Raw genomic sequence first — 21,419 nt, 5'->3', positions numbered from 1 at the left:
TTTTTCGCCCTTATTTTTCACCTTAAAATATTGGTGGTCATAGAATTTCCAAACATTCCTAGACAAGAAACCCAAAGTGGTGCTTAAACAATGAGTTGGGGAGTAATAGGGTACTTTACAAGTTAGCAATTAAATGATGGCCTCCAAATCAAAGGTGCAAATTTTTCCATTATAGATGAAGACAAGAGGGCTTACATTCTTACTTGGCTATATGCCACTCACTCTAGCCTTAACATCTTGTCCATGGTCTGATATATAGAAATCCAATACATAAAAAATAAAAACATCAGTTGTCAACTGAAACATTCTTTAGATTACCGTAAAATAAATGTTAGTAGCCCAGCGTTTATTTGCTTTGAAGGGATGGTTCAGCCTGAGTCGTCCTCATAGGCCAGTAGTAAAAGCTGCTTCCGTTCTCCATTCTCTTCGCTGCCGCGGGAAACAGTAACAGTTAGCAGCGCCCTCTCCAATATACAGGATTCTAATGGTACTTAAGTTAGCATTGCTGAAATTACATGCCAAAATCTCCTCAGAGAAACTTCAAACAACGTCTCCCTCTTTCACACACACAAACACACACACACAAACACACACACACACACACACACACACACACACACACAAACGTATCTATTCCCGCCCTCAATCAAATGTATTAGTAGTTATTTCTGCATTCTAAATTCATGACTGTATGCAAAACATGACCGTTTTTGATATTTTGTATGATTTCATGACTGCTTATCTTCCCCGGCCTTGTATAAGATAAAATTAATTTATATCTTCAATAATCAATAAAAAGCCATTGATCTGTCTCTATGGCTTTACCATATGTTGAATTTTATACTCTCAAGTAAAATGACAAAAAAGCAAAAGATCAATGGAATGTTGAATGTCCTGTTCCCCTATCCTGTTGAGAAAGTAATGTTTTTTTTTGTTGTCTTTTTATATATTTTAATATGTATCATGATGACAAGCCTATTTGTCTTCCTTGAATAAAATAGAAGAATGCGTTTTTCTGTAAACATTATGTGTAATACTCACACTCACAATTATTAGGATCCTTCCCACACTGGTTGCAGACAATAGAGCTTTTTCATTTTGCAGTGGCTACTTCTGAGGTAAACTCGGAGCATATTGGGTACACATATCTGTGTATATGTATGGCATAGGCCTACTTGTATTTTATTTTTTCTAAATAATCTTTTTGCTGTCAAAAGTGTAGACTATTTTCTTTTAGTGTAATGACGAAGAAGATACTGAAAACCACAAATGTCATTGATTTAAATCACATTAAATGAAGATTTATGTTTCTTGTGTTTTGTGAGTTTCTTTTTAATCCATTTCCCTTTTCAATGTTATGTATGCATTTTAATGTTATATATAAGTTACCTTAATGTGTCTATTGTATATTTCTACCTTTCTTTCCCTGTTTTAGCTACATCATCAGTTCAGAATTACATTCAAATCCAGAAATTATGCATTTCTGTAGGGGACCCATTTATTCATTACGTTACCGTCATTCAGTTACTGGATGTATATCCACTCAACAACCAAACTCTATCTGCCGACATATTTGAATGAGTTTTGGAGAAACTATCGGATGAAAAAAAAAGAATATCGAATGAAACGTTTTGGAATTGGAATTGCCAACATTTTTATACACCCCCATTTTCATTTTATATACCCCCATTTTCAGGGGCTCAAATGTAATTGGACAAATTAACATAATCATAAATAAAATGTTCATTTTTAATACTTTGTAGAGAATCCTTTGCAGGCAATGACTTTGTTTTTGTCTTCAGCAAGTGAAATCGGGTTGACATCAGGTGATTGGCTCGGCCATTGCAGAATATTCCACTTCGTTGCCTTAAAAAACTCCTGGGTTGCTTTCGCAGTATGTTTTGGGTCATTGTCCATCTGTACTGTGAAGCGCCGTCCAATCAACTTTGCTGAATTTGGCTGAATCTGAGCAGACAGTATATCCCTAAACACTTCAGAATTCATCTGGCTGCTTCTGTCTTCTGTCACATCATCAATAAACACTAATGACCCAGTGCCATTGGAAGCCATGCATGCCCATGCCATCACATTGCCTCCACCGTGTTTTATAGATGATGTGGTATGCTTTGGATCATGAACAGTTCCAAGCCTTCTCCATACTTTTTTCTTCCCTTCATTCTGGTACAGGTTGATCTTAGTTTCATCTGTCCAAAGAATGCTGTTCCAGAACAGGGCTGGCTTTTTTGGAAGTTTTTTGGTAAAGTCTAATCTGGCCTTTCTATTCTTGAGGCTTATGAATGGTTTACACCTTGTGGTAAACCCTCTGAATTTGCTCTTGTGAAGTCTTCTCTTTATGGTAGGGTTGGATAATGATATGCCTACCTCCTGGAGAGTGTTCTTCACTTGGCTGGATGTTGTGAAGGAGTTTTTCTTCACCATGTGAAGGCTCCTGCGATCATCCACCACTGTTGTCTTCCGTGGACGTCCAGGCCTTTTTGTGTTGCTGAGCTCACCAGTGCATTCTTTTTTTCTCAGAATGTACCAAACTGTTGATTTGGCCACTCCTAATGTTGCCGCTATGTCTCTGATGGATTATTTTTGTTTTTGCAGCATAAGGATGGCCTGTTTCACTTGCACTGAGAGCTCCTTTGACCACATGTTGTGCGTTCACAGCAACAGCTTCCAAATGCAAATGCCACACTTGGAATCAACTCAGACCTTTTACCTGCTTAATTGATAAAGAAATAACAAAGGAATAGCCCACACCTGTCCATGAAACTGCTTTTGAGTCAACTGTCCAATTACTTTTGGTCCATTGAAAAAGAGGGGGCTACATATTAAAGAGCTGTAATTCCTAAACCCTTCCTCCAATTTGGATGTGAATACCCTCAAAGGCTGAGAGTCTGCACTTTAAGCCCATATTCATTATATAACTGTAACTTGAATATGTTTTGGTAAACAGCTAAAATAACAAAAATTGTGTCAGAGTCCAAATATATATGGACCTAACTGTATATTGAAAGTTCCACCAAAGTTACACCAAATCAGAGTTCTCTTCACCTCACATGACCTCTCACCTGTTATGGTAAGAGCTAATGAACCCAGAGTCAGGACACGAATATAAAGTAATAGGGTATTTAATGAGGGAAAAGCAGGGTGGAATGGCAAACGGGGTAGGGCAGGCAGGCAGGTAGGGCAGACAGACAGACAGGGCAGGCAGGCAGGCAGACAGACAGTCAGTCAGATAGTCAATCATCCGGGGGGGGAGGGAGTCAATGGTCAACATTATAGCGGATCGTTCATCAGTCTTACAACTGTTGAGTAGAAGCTGTCACATAACCGTTTGGTCCCAGGTTAGGCGCTCCAGTAGCATCTGCCAGACGGGAGCAGGGTGAACAGTCCATGTCTGGGGTATACACTGGAAAATAATCGTGTTTATCACCTGAAATGTGAAATGCAGACGACTGCTGTAGCTGGATAGTCCAGGTTGTCTGCACACTCCAACCAATTCAGGTGATCTGAATTCACAATAAATAAAATGGAGCGAGGAGTGTATGTGACAAAACTTCCCCCCGGCTCATGAGCTCGTTATCTGTCTGTTGGCCCCAGCACGAGTGGGATCTTTCGTTACAAGCTTGGGAAGCACCTCTTTCTCATGTCTTGCACTGTGTGTAATCCGGGTGTAGCGGCCTTCCAAAGTTTCTTAAAATCCAAACTAAGGCCGTGGATCGGGTGAACAGGTGGTCCCTTTCAAACACACTTCCGACACTTTCTTTAGAAAAATATATCCATTTATTACCACAAAAGATGAATCAAAATGTCTTGATAATTCCAGCAATATTGTAAGGTAAACGAAAGTTAACTTAGATATTCCACAGATGATCAAAAGTGCTCAAAGTGCTCAAAGTGTTCAAAGTGTGTTTGAAAGGGACCACCTGTTCACCCGATCCACGGCCTTAGTTTGGATTTTAAGAAACTTTGGAAGGCCGCTACATTTAAGTCAAAAAATTGTTTGCCACCACCGTCACCTGACCCGACATTTGCGTTACCAATTTCCAATCAACCCAAAGGCCTACAAGTGACGTATATTCCGTCTTTACCGTAAAACTAAGAGTAAACAGTCATATACATTCAAAATCGTACCAAATACCATATACATTCAAAATCACTAAAGAATAACTATAGAATAACTAAAGAATAATATTCTTAAGGGCATGATTATGCATATTAATATCAATATCAAAATGGCTACGACACCGGGTGTGTGTCCATGGTTGGGATACAGAAATAGAGCGCTATATGTGTTACCCGTGAACGTCTGAAGAATCAGATTGATGGCACACAGAGAAGGTGGTGGGGTTTAGCCCGAAGGCGTATTTAATAATAAAAGGGGAAAAGGGGTAGGAGAGAGAAGGATAATCCAATAGAGAGTAGTCAAGGGTCGTTCCAGGGTTCGGCAGGCAGGCGGGTAGTCAGACGAGCAGGGGTTTGGCAGGCAGGCGGGTAGTCAGACGGGCAGGGGTCGGGCAGGCAGGCAGGTAGTCAGATGGGCAGGGGTCAGGTAGGAGATCACTCAGTATATACAAAGATAAGCAGGCTGCTAGATCTCATACCTGCTGGACTGGTTTAGTTTGTTTAGTTCATAATAAAGAATCAGATGGTGGGATCAGTGGCATTTCCTCCTCTTACAATGTGTTATTGTCAAACCACTTTGACAATTTGCATGCTCTTTGTTCCCTAGTCAAAGGAGGTGAGAGAAGAGTCACTCTGCCAACTGACCACGGAAGTACTACCTAGCACTACAAGCTCCGGTAGCTTTTTAGCCTACCACAAAAAAAGTAAGGTTTATCGTTGGCAGTTGACAGACACGAGCTGCTCAGGTAGACTTCAGTAAATTCAGTGACCTTACCTTGACCTAACTGTAGCCTATTCAGTGACCTTACTGTAGCCTATGCTGTAGTTGAGTCAAAACACTTGGAATTTAAACATATTTATATTTTGCAATGCATTAATTTATCCCATGATTTTGGATACATTTATTAATTTATCCTGAAAAGATGGGGAAAATACCACTCCCGAGTGTCGATATTAAAAACACCCACACGTTTTCAATCTGCTCATGCTCCTTTTTCATTCCGTCAGACGTTTTTCTTCACAGGCGACCACAGGTAATACATTTCACGTGCGGTTAAGTTAAATTATGATTAGATTAGATTAGATTAGATTCAACTTTATTGTCATTGTGCAGAGTACAAGTACAGAGACAACGAAATGCAGTTAGCGTCTAACCAGAAGTGCAAAATAGCAGAAAGTGCAATGAACAGTATTTACAGGTAGTGCAATATATGATCAGTAGTAGTGCAGTATAATATAGTATAATATAAGCAGTATAATATAGCAGTGCAGTATAGCAGAATAAATAGTTACAGTATGAGCAGTGTAGCAGCATATGAGCTGTATGGGTAATGCAGTCTAGCAGTATATATGTATTAACAGTAACATGAGGTAGATGCAGAATAAATATAAATATGGAATGCCGTATAAACAAGTATGTACAGTATGTGCAGTAGTATTAAAGAAAATATAGGATATGTGCATTATGTGCATTATGAACAGTATGAACAGGTATGTACAGAAGAGCAGTGGTATTGAGTAAGAGCAGGGGAGGGGAGTAATAGTGCAATAGTGCAATTATGATGTTTGTAATTGTAAATTGATATGATCATTGTGCGAATCTGCTTGTTTTTTCATGATATTGAGTCTTGAAATGTCACCATGGGCTCTGTATATCCGGGTTGTATTGTTTTGGAACTTTAAAACAATATTTGTTTCGTAATGTAATGCATTATTGTATTGATATTAAAATGAGACAAGACCAGGCTAAGCAAGTTATTTCAATTAGAAAGACAAAAAAGGTTATATGTTTAGTTTTGTGTTTAGTTTGGCATTGTATTGGAGTGCATACACCTGTATGAGAGGAACTATAACAGGTAGTTCTCGTAAGTACAAATTTAACTATACAGTTCCGTAAACTACATTGATTAACAACTGTTTTTTTTTCCGGTCCAATATTTTTCATCGTAGGCAACGACAGGTTAATGCTTTAGGTAAATGGATATATTTATAATGGTTAATTGATATTGTCCTGTTTGTGTCATGATATTGCGTTTTGAAATGTCGCCATGTGCTGTCCTACATATCCTACTATCATAACCTTGTAGAATCGTGTTTTTCGTAAGGGTTATAATGCATTATTGTCTTGATATTCAAGATATGAGTCAAGACTAGGTTAAGCAAGTCGAATTAGAAAAAATAAAAAGGTTAACCAGAATGGTGTTTTGTGTTTAGTTTAGCACTCTATTGGGGAACTGAAATTAATTCCAACAACAACTAACCCTAACCATAACCCTAACCCTAACTTTTTTTGGTGAGTATAAAGCTGCTGTTGGTAGATTAATAGAAGATAGGCGTTTCATTGTGTTTCCTGGATAATTAACGACATACATACAGTGTTGCAGCCATGGACAGCTGTGTCGCTTTACAAAAAGAGAGCACATGAAAGATATTTCAACGACTTAACGACAAATAACATATAAACGACTCGAGCTATTACACTCAAACATAGCCTATGCACAAATACAGTGGCTTCGGAAAGTATTCGGACCCCTGCACTTTTTCCACATTTTGTTGTGTTATAGACTCAATTTAAAAATGATTAAATTGTGGGGGGGTTTGCCATCAATCCACACACAATAGAAGTGGGGATATACAGCGTCCCCATCTAGGATAAAAAGATACTGATCAGAAGCACCTTACCTGGAACGATAATAGTATTACTGCAGCTGGACCAGACATAGCCTGTAGACGTTGGTGGCGAATCAAACTAAATAGCAGAGAGTACAATCGAATATAATCGAATTACATCGATATTAATCAAATTCAATCGAATACAATCGAATAGTGATCTACTACTTTATTTGTACATCTGTTATAATGGAATTGTATTTTGGAATATTTTGCTCTGCTCTCAATCCTGCGATGACAACACAGAAACGTACCACACACTATGAATACAGGTTGTAATTTCACTCATCTATGGCAACAGAGAGAGGGTTTGTGAGCACATATAATATAATATAATATAATATAATATAATATAATATAATATAATATAATATAATATAATATAATATAATATAATATAATATGCCCTATTTTGAATTGCTATTGTTGCACACAGAGAGGTGGGGAAATCGCGTGGTACCTTTTAATTGGCAAAAAAAAACACGCTGTCTCTGTTCATGATGCTGCATGGGTATACAAACCCTGCAGCTTAATATATATATTCGAAATCTGCAAGATTGAATGTCGACGTTATGCTGTCAAGACAGTAACATTCATTGTGTTCTACATATAGCCCATATATGTATATTATTCTGTCAAACACAAGATGATTGTATTGGGTGAAAGGGGTGTACTCTTCAGAAATATTTGAGTAGGGCGACCAACTATTATTTGAACAAGCCTAGCCTACAAAGTCAACTGTCCATGTTGGGAAGTTATAGTAATGACAAAACACTCCGCTTATTTCAAATTGGGTCCACTCCAGTGTGCAGTGTGCCGGTTGTCTTTGAACCAAGTTAGGTAACAGAGAAACTGCCCTGAATTATTGTATCAGACTCAATTCCACAGCATTAACTTTTCATTAATTCAATTTATTCTCATTGAGATAAAATCAATTTTACAAGGGAGGCCTGGTTAATGAGTGAATGAATGAAGAATGCTAAATACATAAAGGGTTGAACAAAGAAACTGTCCTTAGACTGTATCAGACTAAAGTCTACAGCATGACATTAATGATTGAAATTAGCTGAAACCTGTTGCATTGCTCTAATTCACCACAGATGGATCGATACAGCAAGCTGGTGGTCCTTCTCTCACTACTGGGGATGATAATAATGTACTACTGGATGTGTCACCCAAGTCAGGTGTTCCCCCAGAGCAAGACAGAGGAAAACACTCATCGTCTCAGGTACAGTAAGGATCATATCAATCTGAGTGATTCTTACCATCCTAAGGGTTCGGCTGTCCCTGTGTAAGAACCCTGTCAGTGCATCCCATTTTGTACTACTTTACTAGAAGTAGTAGTAGTATTAATTTAGTAGCTATTGTATAGTGTGAAGGTAAACCTACGGTCCCCTTCGTAAGTACTGGAAAGAGGATGCATTTAGTCTTCTTTTAGCTCAATACATCATACTTATCGTATGATGAAGCACCATCCAATGAATTTGGAGGCATCAATAAGATAAGTTCAATAAGAAATGATGGCACATTTCTGGCATTTGGAGGCTGGTACTTGAGCAGACAAGATGTTTCTGTACGCTTATTATGCTGCTGTCAGCAGTAATATCATCAATTAAGACAAGGTAGCCAGTTCTTGTGGCTGCTATACATGCCCAAATCAAGTTTCACAGATGAAGTGGTATGCTATAAATCTTGAGCATATCCTTTAACCTCATACTAATTGTTTGATTTCAAATCCAAACTGTTGGAGTATAGAGCTAAAAAAATATTTCCTCTTTCCAATACTTATGTAGGGCACTGTATGTCATGCTGTTTGGCTTATTCCTGTGTGTTTCCAGCGCCATGCCAACCACCAGCTCCAGAACACCGTCCCCGTGCTCCTGTCCAGCAGGCTCGTACACACTGAGAGATCACCTTCCCAAAGACCAGTCTGAGGACATCGTCCGACGGAGAGCAGAGGAGTACAGGAAACACCTTGTCAGGTGGGAGAGATGGCATTTATGGTGTCACAGATTCCTGGCTAAAGGAGGGCCAAAGCTGATTATTATGAACCACCAGGCACATTTTTGCCATTTAGCAGACGCACATGGTGTGTGTGTGTGTGTGTGTAAACACAGGCAGGTATCTGTGTATCTCTGATCTGTGAGGTTTTAACATGACTGGTTGGAGGAGAGAGAGTTATTTGTTTTCATTGTTCTACAAACCATCAAACAAGTAGCTGTATTGCGTGTACAATTTACATTACAATTATAGAACTATTAAAACTTCAGAATCTACCAAATATTCCTTGTCTGTCTCTCGTAGGACCAAGTCCAGTTTGAACAGGCTGCTCTTCGCTCCGTCCAACTCCCCTTTACAGTACCCCATCCAGGGATTCACTGTGGTCCCTCTAAAGAAGAGCCTCATACCAGGTCAGACACACACACACACACACACACACACACACACACACACACACACACACACACACACACACACACATACATACACTACTAGTCAGCACTACTGTATGTACATATACTTATTGGGAAAAATAACAGTTTATGTTTTGAGATGGTTTGTAAAGAAGTTGTATTTACTAGTACCTAGTAGATCAACACATCAGCTCATTTCCAGCTCAGATTCATACTTATTGGTTTAGGACATCTAAATAAAAGTTACCAATGGCATTTCCTTCAAATAATATACTTGTTATTCAGATAACTTTATTGTTAACAACATTATTTCAGCTTTAGCTCTGCATGCAGCCAAAACAACAAATTACCAGGTTGGTTGGAAAGTCTTTGATATGATAGGGGGCTTCAAGGGTCTTCATCGCTACCGAAACGTTCGTTGGTGATGGTTCAGAATCTTTTTTTCAGTAAGGGTATTTCAACACGGATACTGAAAATACACTGATTAACATGAATGAATGATCAATAAAAGCATTTACTAAAATGGTGTCTATGCTTAGCAAGAGTCACTATCAAATGTCCAATAAGGATGGCTCCACAGGGATGCAAATTGCAGTAATCATCAAACCCGTTTATTCATGTTAACTTCTGCATGAACTCATATGATTGACCCTTATTGTACAGTGCTTCGCTTTTCCTTCTTTGGGTTAAAAGAACATTACACTCCAAAATCAAAGTGTGTCAGATGCTTTCAGACCTCACAGGTAGTCTCATAATGTCAATATGAGTTCTACACCATCGGTTGTGTAGGTCCAGCTATATCCTAGGCCTCAAATGTGAGTGAGCTGTGCCTATATCAATGATGTCAGAGCGTAGACTTGTATATGGCGTGTCTACTGTACTCTGTGTCAATGATGCGACACAGTCTCCATAAGATGTCTATTCATTCAGAAAATGTCATTGTCCCACTCTTGGGCAATTTGTTTTGCAGCTGTATTAAAGACATTTCACATAATGCATTATAAAACACAATATAAAAAACACACAGACTCAAATATGCAGGTACACAAACATCATCATTGTTGCAAAGTGCATGTGTAAGAAAGTCTATGATGTGTACTGTCCATTTATGCGGGGTAGAGATGGTGTCTGTGGTGGGTCTTATCCAGGGCATATGTAACAGTCTCCAAATTATTACATTCTGGGGGATCGTTTCTGCGGACCAGGAAATACGGTCCGGTGGGATCTTATTATCTGCCTATACCAGTGTTTGACCACCTGTTTTGTCCAAAATGTAAGAAACGTTGTCTGGGGAAGGCATTAGCAAATATTACCACGAAGCAACATCAATTAGCAATAATTAGAACCCCCCCAAAAAAATAGTGACCCCAGCGTGATTCGAACCAGCAACGTTTGGGTTAAAAATCGTTCATTGGAGACTGGGTTGTATGATGTCTATGGTGGGTCTCGTCCAGGGAATATAAACTGTCTATGGTGTGAGCCCTGTTCTGTACATGCAGGTGAGTGTTCATGTGTTCAGCGGTGTCCTGGCCATAGAAGCCCCTCCCCCAGGGGAAGAGGGCCAGGTGGACGGCCAGGTGGTTGGTCAGGGTCAGGGTCGGATCACTCTCCAGTCCCCCAGCCTCGCTGACCTCAACAACCTCCTGGGACGACTCACCTACACCAGCACTGTGTACCGTGTACACACCGGAGACCTGGGTAAGACCTGGGTAAGACCTGGGTAAGACCTGGGTAAGACCTGGGTAAGACCTGGGTAAGACCTGGGTAAGACCTGGGTAAGACCTGGGTAAGACCTGGGTAAGACCTGGGTAAGACCGGGACCACAAGTCAGCTACTGGCATCTACCCCTATAGAAGGTCATACTTGTGATGATTGTGATATGTAGTTGTTTCGCTTCCTCTAGACAAATGCATATGGCTCAAATGAATGCAAATGTAAGAGGAAACCAGGGGCCTGCAACTGTTTGAATATTCAATATATCCTTCTGTACATGATTAGACCTCATCTCTTCTCTCCCCAGCTCACTTCACATATGAACAGCACGAGGCAGTCTTCCCCATAGTCATCCAGCGACCATCGATTCCTGTTCTATACGACATGGGAAAAGGTCAGATTCTCTTTGTTTTCTGAATGATATATAGACAGGGCCCAGCCATGGAAAAATGTCTATTTCGCTCAATCAAGTTTTCTCAGTGGATTGTGAATTTATAGTTCCTACTCTAGCAATTAAGCTTTTGGGCCATGCTGGATTTTGCCTCAAATCCAATACAGCTGCCATAATACCATTGAATTAATAGTAATCTATAAATGTAAACAAATATATGATCAAATACAATTTCCAGAGTTGTGTTATATATCTAAGCCCATACACAGACTATTGAGTACAATTTAACTTTTCTGTGAATCCAATATGGCCCCTATAATAACAAGCTTAAATATTTACAGGGACTACTGGACTGGCACACTTAAAGTTTGTTTCAGCTATTTTCTCTCTCAAGCTCTTTCCCTCTTTTTAGATTCGGTTATGAAACCTCTAAGGAACGCTTTAAGAGCTTCCCAAGCCACTCCAGGAGATGGGGCAGAGGGCACATTTGTCTCCTTGAATAGATTGATTTGATCTTTCAATGATACATTTCAGATTATGTCCATTAGTAAACTAGAGTTCAGCCTCCATCTCTGAGATTTACTAATCTTAATTAATGGAAGTAAAGGGAGGGGTACCTCAGCATGATCAGAGATAATGATACTACCAATTGAACAAGAGAGAGTATTTATCCTGAATTCGCACGCGCAACTATGGTGTAGCAGGTTAAATTACTTCACTGACTGTGTATGTTGGTATAGGCTACTTCACACTGTAACTATCATTAAAGCCAAGCAAGATATCTACTTCCAATGTGAAGTGTTTGACATCACTATAGCATCTAACCAGAGTGATAATCTTTCCCTGTAGACATCACTACAGTGTCTAACCAGAGCAATAATCTCTCCCTGTAGACATCAACTCCCAGGTGACCATCGTGACCAAGACGTTCCTGCGGTACCGCAAGCTTCAACGCCTCATCAGCAGCATCAGGATCTTCTACTCGGACATGAAGATCATCATCGCTGACGACAGCCTGGAGCCTCAGAAAGTCAATGGATCCAACATAGAGCAGTACATCATGCCCCCGGCATAGGTACAAACCACAGAAATGTAGTTACTCTAGTTTAATCGTTTATTTGATTCTTTTTTTTTTTTTATTGAAACACAACGCAGCATAATTTTGGTCTACAGTAGATGTTGAAGAAAATGTAGTTACTGTAAATGTACGTTTTTGTTAATTTGAGTAGTGACACAATAATAATAACTATTTATATAAACTGTTTCCTGGTTGGCTCTGGTGTCTTCAGGGCTGGTTCGCTGGCAGGACCCTGGGCGTCTCCCAGGTAACCACAAAGTACCTGCTGTGGGTGGATGATGACTTCCTGTTTACGGAGCAGACCAAGATCGAGAGTCTGGTGGAGGTGATGGAGGCCATGCCTGAACTGGACGTGGTGAGAAGAACTGGTTCTACTGTTTTAACAAAAATGTTAATGGTTTCTACTATAATACCATGACAAAAAAACAAAACATGGAAACCCAGATTCAAGTCCAGTCTGACAAGCACTGGCCTTTTCACCAACTCAATCTGTTACCTCTCTCTGTGTGTGAGCAGGTGGGCGCGTCCGTGGGCAGCAACACCTTCCACTTCTCCCTGGTCTACCAGGAAGGCGATGGGGAAGATGGCGGCTGTCTGTACAGGAAGCAGAATGTCAAATACCAGCCCCTTCCTGGTTTCCCACAATGCTCTTTCACCGACGGGGTGGTCAACTTCCTCTTGGGTCGCACAGATGCTGTAAGGAGAGTTGGTTTCGACCCCCTGCTGAAGAGAGTGGCACACTCGGGTGGGTTTGGTCAATATTCTTTTATTTATTTATCCTCATTAGCTGTTACATAAGCAACAGCAGGGCACACAAATCATCTAGTTGCACTCTCTTCCCATGCAAATAGTTCAATCTGGGATTCTAACAACAATATCATTAGATTAGATTCAACTTTATTGTCATTGTGCAGAGTACAAGTACAGAGACAACGATTACAATAAAAGTCTCCAGGAATAGCCAGGACACTAATGACACTGTCAGTCGCTAATACACACCTTTCTTTATCGCTAGGGATTCTTTATCACTAGGGATTCTTTATCACTAGGGATTCTTTGGCAACAGCGGCGGGGGTTAAACAGAATAACCTCCGAGCTGCAATAGTAGTCCCCAATATGCACTGGATGCGCTACATGGTGAGTGAAATGAAACGCCAGGGCTAGAAGTTTTACGATAATTTAAAGTACAGAAAATGTCTGTACTGATCCCAGATTGCCCCTTTTAAATAATTGTTTTTGGTTACCCTGAACCTGTTGCTGTTTTAACCCCATTATGAACTCTTCAGGTATTCAATCATTGGGAAATAGCCCTACAGTATACTCATCCATCCATCCCTTTCTCCTTTCTCCTCATCACTCCCTTCTTCCGTTTCAGAGTTCTTCATGGATGGCCTGGGCACCCTCCTGGTGGCCACCTGTAGTCATGTCACCATCGGACATCAGGTCAAGCAGGAAGGAGACACGCAGTACTCTACCTTCCGTACTCAGACAAAGGATGACAGGGAAATGAAACTGGGCCTTCACTTCTTCAAGAACCATCTGAAATGTATTCATTTTGGATAAGTCAGTGTCCCAGAAAATGTATTTATGTATCGTGCATGCTTGCGTGTGTGTGCAGGCGCTTGTAATGGATGAATGGACAGAGAGTGGCAGGGTTCAGTCATTAATCCCTGTAGTTTGAGCCAGAAATGGGATTAGGATTACTTGAGGTGGGAAGCAGCTCTGGGCTAACAGGGTCAATTGTGCAGGATTGGCCTTTAATCTCGGGTGACATTCAAAGCCGCAAGCCAAATGGACAGACTCCTCCCCCTCAGGGTCAGACCCACACCCTTCTCCCTCAAGTGTGCACTCATTCACTCCCCCTTATGCGTTTGCTGGCATTGGATTGGTTCAAGCAAGGGCCTTGCTGCGGGGGTTTCCAACATATTTCTTACACCAATCCCTATCCTTTTAAATCCATGAGATTTAAGCCTGTGTGAAGATTCTGGAGAAACAGCAGCTGTAAACCAAGGTCAGCTGTAATAAGACAAACATGGGATTAGGATTGATCATGTGTGTGTAGCGGAGGTGGTTTAGAATCATGCTCTTGTTTTTCAGTATGTAGCCCCGTCTGTGGCCAAATGTCACCCTCGTATCATGAGGATGTCTTCTTGGTCGAGTGGGCTTGGCTTCCAGGAGGCTAGGGTTCAATCCTCATTTGTTACATACGGAAGGTCCAGAAGGCTCTAGAAGGTCCAGAAGGTTCTAGGATTGTCTTGAAACCAAGTAGAATAGAGAAGGCCGTAAGATTTTACAAATCAATGTCTGACAACAATTTATATTACTCTGGTGAATGTGATATCATTGATTTTATCGCCTGATCAATGGTGACTTAATTGTCATGTTGCCTGTCACCTAGCATTTATTAAATTAGCCACACTTTGACCCCAGTTCCCCAAAAACTGAGATGTGCCTAGTTTATGCTATACCTGTAACATGTTCACCGTGATTCCTCTGTCAAATCTATCGGGCGTTTAACTGATTTGCAGGAAATCTGTCTGGGAACGTGATTAGTGTCTCATCACTGTTGACTGCAAGTCTGATATGTGCATTGCCTAGGGCTAAAGCCCTCAAAATTTGATTTGCATGAATGAAATAAATTATGTTTCTGTTCCACTGGTTGTTGTGTTCCACTGGTCCTCTCCCACGCTATCATCAACACATGTATTTAGTATTATTTGAATAGTCTACATATATCTATTCTACTGTTAAAATCAAGAAAACTACCGGTAATCAGCAGTTTTAAATACCTGGGAGTCCACATCACAGAAGACCTGACCTGGACTACCCACATCAGTACACTGGTGGGAAAGGCAAGGCAACGCCTGTTCCATCTCAGGCAGCTGAGGAAATTCAAAGTCTCCCGGAGGATCCTTCAGTCCTTCTACTCTGGAGCTGTGGAGAGCATTCTGGCTGGCAACATCACCGTCTGGTACGGTAACAGCACGGCCCAGGACAGGCGAGCTCTGCAAAGGGTGGTACGCCGAAAAGACCATGGGAGCTCCAACCACCCCTCTCCATGTCCTGTACACCAGGAGGTGTAGGACCAGAGCCTACAGGATAATGAAGGACCCTCACCACCCGAAAAACAGCCTGTTCCAGCTGCTGCGGTCAGGCAAACGCCTTCGCTGTCATGCAGCAAGAACGGAGAGACTAAGACTGAGTTTCTTCCCCCATGCCATCAGGATCATCAACGATGACCCCACCAGTGCCCCCCTCAAGTCACTCACACACTCATTGACATCATAACACATATGCACACACATAATCATCCATTGCAGACTCATCCTCCACTGTAATTATCTGTACTGTCAACCTGTCATTGCCATTGTATATTGCCATTCCATTGCGTACATTGCTTCACCGCTGTTTATACTGCTTATACTGTTTATACTGTTTATATTGTTTATACTGTTCATACTGTTTATATTTTTTAGTACTTTTATTTTATTCTATTTTAAAACTTATTGTTGCACTACTCTGTGGCACTGTCACTTTTGCATTTCACTGTATACTTGTATGCACGTGACAAATAAAGAATCTTGAATCTCTTGAATCTTTAATAAACTGTTTCCATGGGAAGAGAGTGCAACAACATTTGATTTGAAGAGTTGCCCTACTGTTGCTTATGTAACAGCTAACGAGGATGAACAAATATAATAATATTGACCAAACCCACCTGAGTGTGCCACTCTCTTCAGCAGGGGGTCGAAGCCGACTCTCCTTATAGCGTCTGTGCGACCCAGGAGGAAGTTGACCACCCCGTCTGTGAAAAAGCATTGTGGGAAACCAGGAAGGGGCTGGTGTTTACCCGTCATCTTCCTGTTCAGACAGCCGCCATCTTCCCCGTCACCCTCCTCGTAGGCCAGGGAGAAGTGGAAGGTGTTGTTGCCTACGGATGCGCCCACCTGCTCACACACAGAGAGAGGTAACAGATTGAGTTGGTTGAAACGGCCAGTGCTTGTAAGACAGACTGGGTTTGATACCGGGTGTCTATGTTTTGTTTCTTTGTAATGGTATGGTAGTGGAAACCATTACAAATGTTGTTGAAAACAATAGAATGGGTGTCTCATGTTTTGGTTTTTTTTTTTTAAGGACCAGTAACACTAGCAAAGATCAGTAACACCAGTAACAACCACTAGAGACCAGTTCTTCTCACCACGTCCAGTTCAGGCATGGCCTCCATCACCTCCACCAGACTCTCGATCTTGGTCTGCACATCAAACAGGAAGTCATCATCTACCCACAGCAGGTACTTTGTGGTTACCTGGGAGACGCCCAAGGTCCTGCCAGCAAACCAGCCCTGAAGACACCAGAGCCAACCAGGAAACAGTTTATATAAATACATATATTGTTATTATTATGTTGTTCTATTATTATGTGTCACTACTCAAATAAACAATTAAACTTAAGGAGCTAAATTTTCTCCACATTTACTGTAGACCAAATGATGCGGTGTTGTGTTCAATTAAACACTCAAATAAACGATGAAACAAGAAATTACATTTCTGTGGTTTGTACCTGTGCCGGGGGCATGATGTACTGCTCTATGTTGGATCCATTGACTTTCTGAGGCACCAGGCTGTCGTCAGCGATGATGATCTTCATGTCCGGGTAGAAGATCCTGATGCTGCTGATGAGGTGTTGAAGCTCGCGGTACCGCAGGAACGTCTTGGTCACAATGGTCACCTGAGAGTTGATGTCTACAGGGAAAGATTATCGCTCTGGTTAGACGCTGTAGTGATGTAACACTTCACATTGGAAGGTGGATATCTTACTTCATTTAATGGTAAATGTTTTGCCAATGGTTTGCTCTGTCCTTCTGTGTTTCCTTCAAGAGTTGTGGTCAATCAATCCTATCATGTGGTAAAACTTTACAATAAGGATACAGGTCTGTTGAAAATTTTTTTGTAACTGTCTATGAACCAGACAGTTTATATTCTCTGGATGAGACCCACCATAGACACCATCTCTACCCCGCATAACTGGACAGTACACATCATAGACCTTCTTACATGTGCACTTTGTAACAATGGTTATGTTTGTGAAGCCAGCATATTTGATTCTGTGTGTTTTTTTTATGTTGGGTTTTGTAATGTGTTACGTCCAAGAGTGGGACAATAAAGTTTTCTGAATCTGAATGAATAGACTTTAGGTTAGATCTTATGGAGACTGTGTCGCATCATTGATACATAAACAGTACAGTAGACACACCATAGACAAGTCTACGCTCTGACATCATTGATATAGGCACAGCTCACTCACATTTGAGGCCTAGGATATAGCTGGACCTACACAACCGATGGTGTAGAACTCATATTGACATTATGAGACTACCTGTGAGGTCTGAAAGCATCTGACACACTTTGATTTTGGAGTGTAATGTTCTTTTAACCCAAAGAAGGAAAAGCGAAGCACTGTACAATAAGGTCAATCATATGAGTTCATGCAGAAGTTAACATGAATAAACGGGTTTGATGATTACTGCAATTTGCATCCCTGTGGAGCCATCCTTATTGGACATTTGATAGTGACTCTTGCTAAGCATAGACACCATTTTAGTAAATGCTTTTATTGATCATTCATTCATGTTAATCAGTGTATTTTCAGTATCCGTGTTGAAATACCCTTACTGAAAAAAAGATTCCGAACCATCACCAACAAACGTTTCATTTTTACAGGCGGTAGCGATGAAGACCCTTGAAGCCCCCTATCACATCAAAGAGTTTCCAACCAACCTGGTAATTTGTTGTTGTTTTTGCATGCAGAGCTAAACCTGAAATGATGTTGTTGACAATAACGTTATCTGAATAACAACAAATTCACTTATTGTGTGTGTGTGTGTGTGTGTGTGTGTGTGTGTGTGTGTGTGTGTGTGTGTGTGTGTGTGTCTGACCTGGTATGAGGCTCTTCTTTAGAGGGACCACAGTGAATCCCTGGATGGGGTACTGTAAAGGGGAGTTTGATGGAGCGAAGAGCAGACTGTTCAAACTGGACTTGGTCCTACAAGAGACAGACATGGTATATTTAGTCGATTCTGAAGTTTTAATAATTCTATTGTTCTAATGTAAATTGTACACACAATTCAGCTACTTGTTTGATGGTTTGTAGAACAATGAAAAACATAATTCTTTCTCCTCCAACCAGACATGTTAAAGCCTCACAGACCACCAGAAATACAGAGATACCTGCCTGTGTTACACACACACACACACACACACACACACACACACACACACACACACACACACACACACACACACACACACACACACAGGTCATGTGCGTCTGCTAAATGGCAAAAATGTGCCTGGTGGTTCATAATAATCAGCTTTGGCCCTCCTTTAGCCAGGAATCTGTGACACCATAAATGCCATCTCTCCCACCTGACAAGGTGTTTCCTGTACTCCTCTGCTCTCCGTCGGACGATGTCCTCAGACTGGTCTTTGGGAAGGTGATCTCTCAGTGTGTACAAGCCTGCTGGACAGGAGCACGGGGACGGTGGTCTGGAGCTGGTGGTTGGCATGGCTCTGGAAATACATAGGAATAAGCCAAACAGCATGATATCGGTTTCACAGTGTACAGTAACTACTTTACATTTTTACATTTTTGACATTTAGCAGACACCTTTATCCAAAGCGACTTACAAGTACATTTGTCTAAAGTAAGTGAATCATCTATACATCAGTCATCATAAGAAAACAAATCTATGCTTGGACCAGGGACCATTGGCAGTTGAATCTGATGCGGGCTGCTACCGGGAGCCAGTGAAGGGTGCGAAGGAGGGGGGTGACATGGGAGAATTACTAAAGTATTACTACACTTGGCTCGAGAACTCCTCTATATATATCTAGAAGAACAATACACTCTTAAAAAAACAGGTTCAACCTAGAACCAAAATGGGATGCACAGACAGGGTTCTGCTAAATGTCCAAAATGTAAATGTAAATGTAAATGGTTCTTCCACAGGGACAAGCCGAACCCTTAGAATGGTAGAATTTAGAATTACTCAGATTGACATCATCCTTACTGTACCTAAGTCGATGAGAGACTGGTGTGTCCTCCTCTGTCTTGCTCTGGGGGAACACTTGACTTGGGTGATACATCAAGTAGTACATTATTATCCCCAGTGATAGTGAGAGAAGGACCACCAGCTCGCTGTATCGACCCATCTGTTGGGAACGAGAGCAATGCAACAGGTTTCAGCTAACTTCAATCGTTACTGTAATGTTATAGACTTTAGTCTGATACAGTCTAATGACACAGTTTGTTTGTTCAACCCTTTGTGTTTTTAGCATTCTTCATTCATTCATTCATTGTTGACCAGATGTTATATAGATGTTTATCTCATATTTTATATAGATTTCATCATTAATAAATGTAATGAAATTGAATGTAATGCTGTGGAATTTAGCCTGGCGCAATTATTCATGGCAGTTTATATGTTACCTAACTTGATCCAAAGACAATCGGTGTCGTGTCAGTATGTGTTCCCTTGTCAGATAGCGTTCCCCCTTGTGGTTGTAAGAAACTGGGTGATGAAACTTGGGTGGGTGATGAAACTTGGGTGAATGATGCGTCTTTACATACAGATGCTGCATTTACAAAAGTACACCGATTGGCCCAATTATTTTGCATGTATTTAAATAATGGTTTACACATACAAATCAAGAGGTGTTTGTCTGTGGATAATAAATTACATTTGTGCTTAGTGTTTTTTGTTTACGGATTATGGTGCACATAATGGCATTAATCTATCTCCATAGAAAGCACAGCACTGAAAAACAGAGATAACCAGAGTATCATAGTAAAACGTTTATGAATAAACGACTTGCTTCATTCACAGGCTACTCCATCACTCTCCGTGGTTCATTCGTGGGGGACACCATGTTTACTGATCGGGAACACTATCTGACACGACGCGTTAGAGGTCACTGTTGATAATGGTTTTGTGTGTCTCCTCTAACGTCCGACAGCAGTTAATGTTAAGCCTCGTACTGTACATCCAAGCGCTTATCTTCCATTGATCTACAAACTTTATACTCACCTTTTGAAAAGGTTATAAAGTTGTTGGAATTAAGTCAGCTCTGTGTGCCAAACTAAACATAAAATACCATTCTGGTTAACCTTTTTATCTTTCTAATTCGACTAGTCTTGACTTGAATATTAAGACAATAATACATTATATCCCTGACGATTCTACAAGTCTATGATAGTAGGATATGTAGGACAGCCCATGGTGACATTGTAAAGCTCAACATCATGAAACAAGCACTGATAATTCGCAATGTTTATATCAATTAACTTCTATAAATATCTTAATTTAACTAAAGCGCGTGTTTACCTGTATGCGATGAAAAACGTTTGACCGAATGATTTAATCATATTCGTTTCATATTAGTTTATCGAGCTGTAAAGTTATGTTAGTTACAGGTTACAGACCTGCGTTAGGCAACATTGCCTCTCACCCAAGTAACACAGTAAACACAAAACACCATCTGGCTAACTTGTGTGTCTTTTTTATTGAAATAACTTGCTTAGTCTTGTCTCATTTGAATATCAAGATAATAATGCATTAAATTACGAAAAATATATTGTTTTAAAGTTCCAAAACGATTCAACCAGCCGGATTGGACAGAGACTATGGTGACATTTAACAATTCAACATCCTGAAACAAACACTGATGATCGCACAATGAACATATCAATTAACCATTAGAAATATCTTAATTTAACTAAACTGCAGGTGAAATGTATTTACCTGTAGTCGCATGCGATGAAAAACTTTGACCAGGCTTTGAGTACAGTACATCAACGATCAGCCACAACCCTCAGGTAGGTGTTAACCTGTTAACTGTCAATCTTCAACTCTCACTAGCCAGATCTCGACTCCTCTCCCTTTGTTTTCTTTCCTATGCACTGAGTAAGTGTAACACCATTACTTTTCTTATTGTATATCAAATTATATCGTGTGTGTTTT

The 21,419-nt window shown here is 40.5% G+C and overlaps 2 pseudogenes across 2 annotated transcripts; one reads left to right on the top strand and one right to left on the bottom strand.

Moving 5' to 3' along the window:
- The first annotated feature begins 4,848 nt into the window (after window positions 1–4,848).
- Window positions 4,849–15,164, top strand: LOC310809784 (beta-1,4 N-acetylgalactosaminyltransferase 2-like; annotated as a pseudogene). The gene is made up of 11 exons (XR_014555099.1): window positions 4,849–5,168; window positions 7,905–8,032; window positions 8,643–8,786; window positions 9,109–9,215; window positions 9,534–9,571; window positions 10,718–10,916; window positions 11,239–11,325; window positions 12,216–12,397; window positions 12,612–12,755; window positions 12,917–13,145; window positions 13,776–15,164. The product of XR_014555099.1 is annotated as a beta-1,4 N-acetylgalactosaminyltransferase 2-like (transcript).
- Window positions 14,626–21,279, bottom strand: LOC310809331 (beta-1,4 N-acetylgalactosaminyltransferase 1-like; annotated as a pseudogene). The gene is made up of 9 exons (XR_014555098.1): window positions 21,201–21,279; window positions 19,475–19,611; window positions 18,826–18,969; window positions 18,336–18,442; window positions 18,178–18,215; window positions 16,961–17,142; window positions 16,599–16,742; window positions 16,119–16,347; window positions 14,626–14,654 (listed from the first exon to the last, which is right to left on the bottom strand). The product of XR_014555098.1 is annotated as a beta-1,4 N-acetylgalactosaminyltransferase 1-like (transcript).
- Window positions 21,280–21,419: the final 140 nt, after the last annotated feature.

Source organism: Argentina silus (genome assembly GCF_951799395.1).
Source record: "Argentina silus genome assembly, chromosome: 9".
NCBI lineage: Eukaryota > Metazoa > Chordata > Actinopteri > Argentiniformes > Argentinidae > Argentina > Argentina silus.
This window is presented reverse-complemented; position numbering and strand designations above follow the sequence as displayed.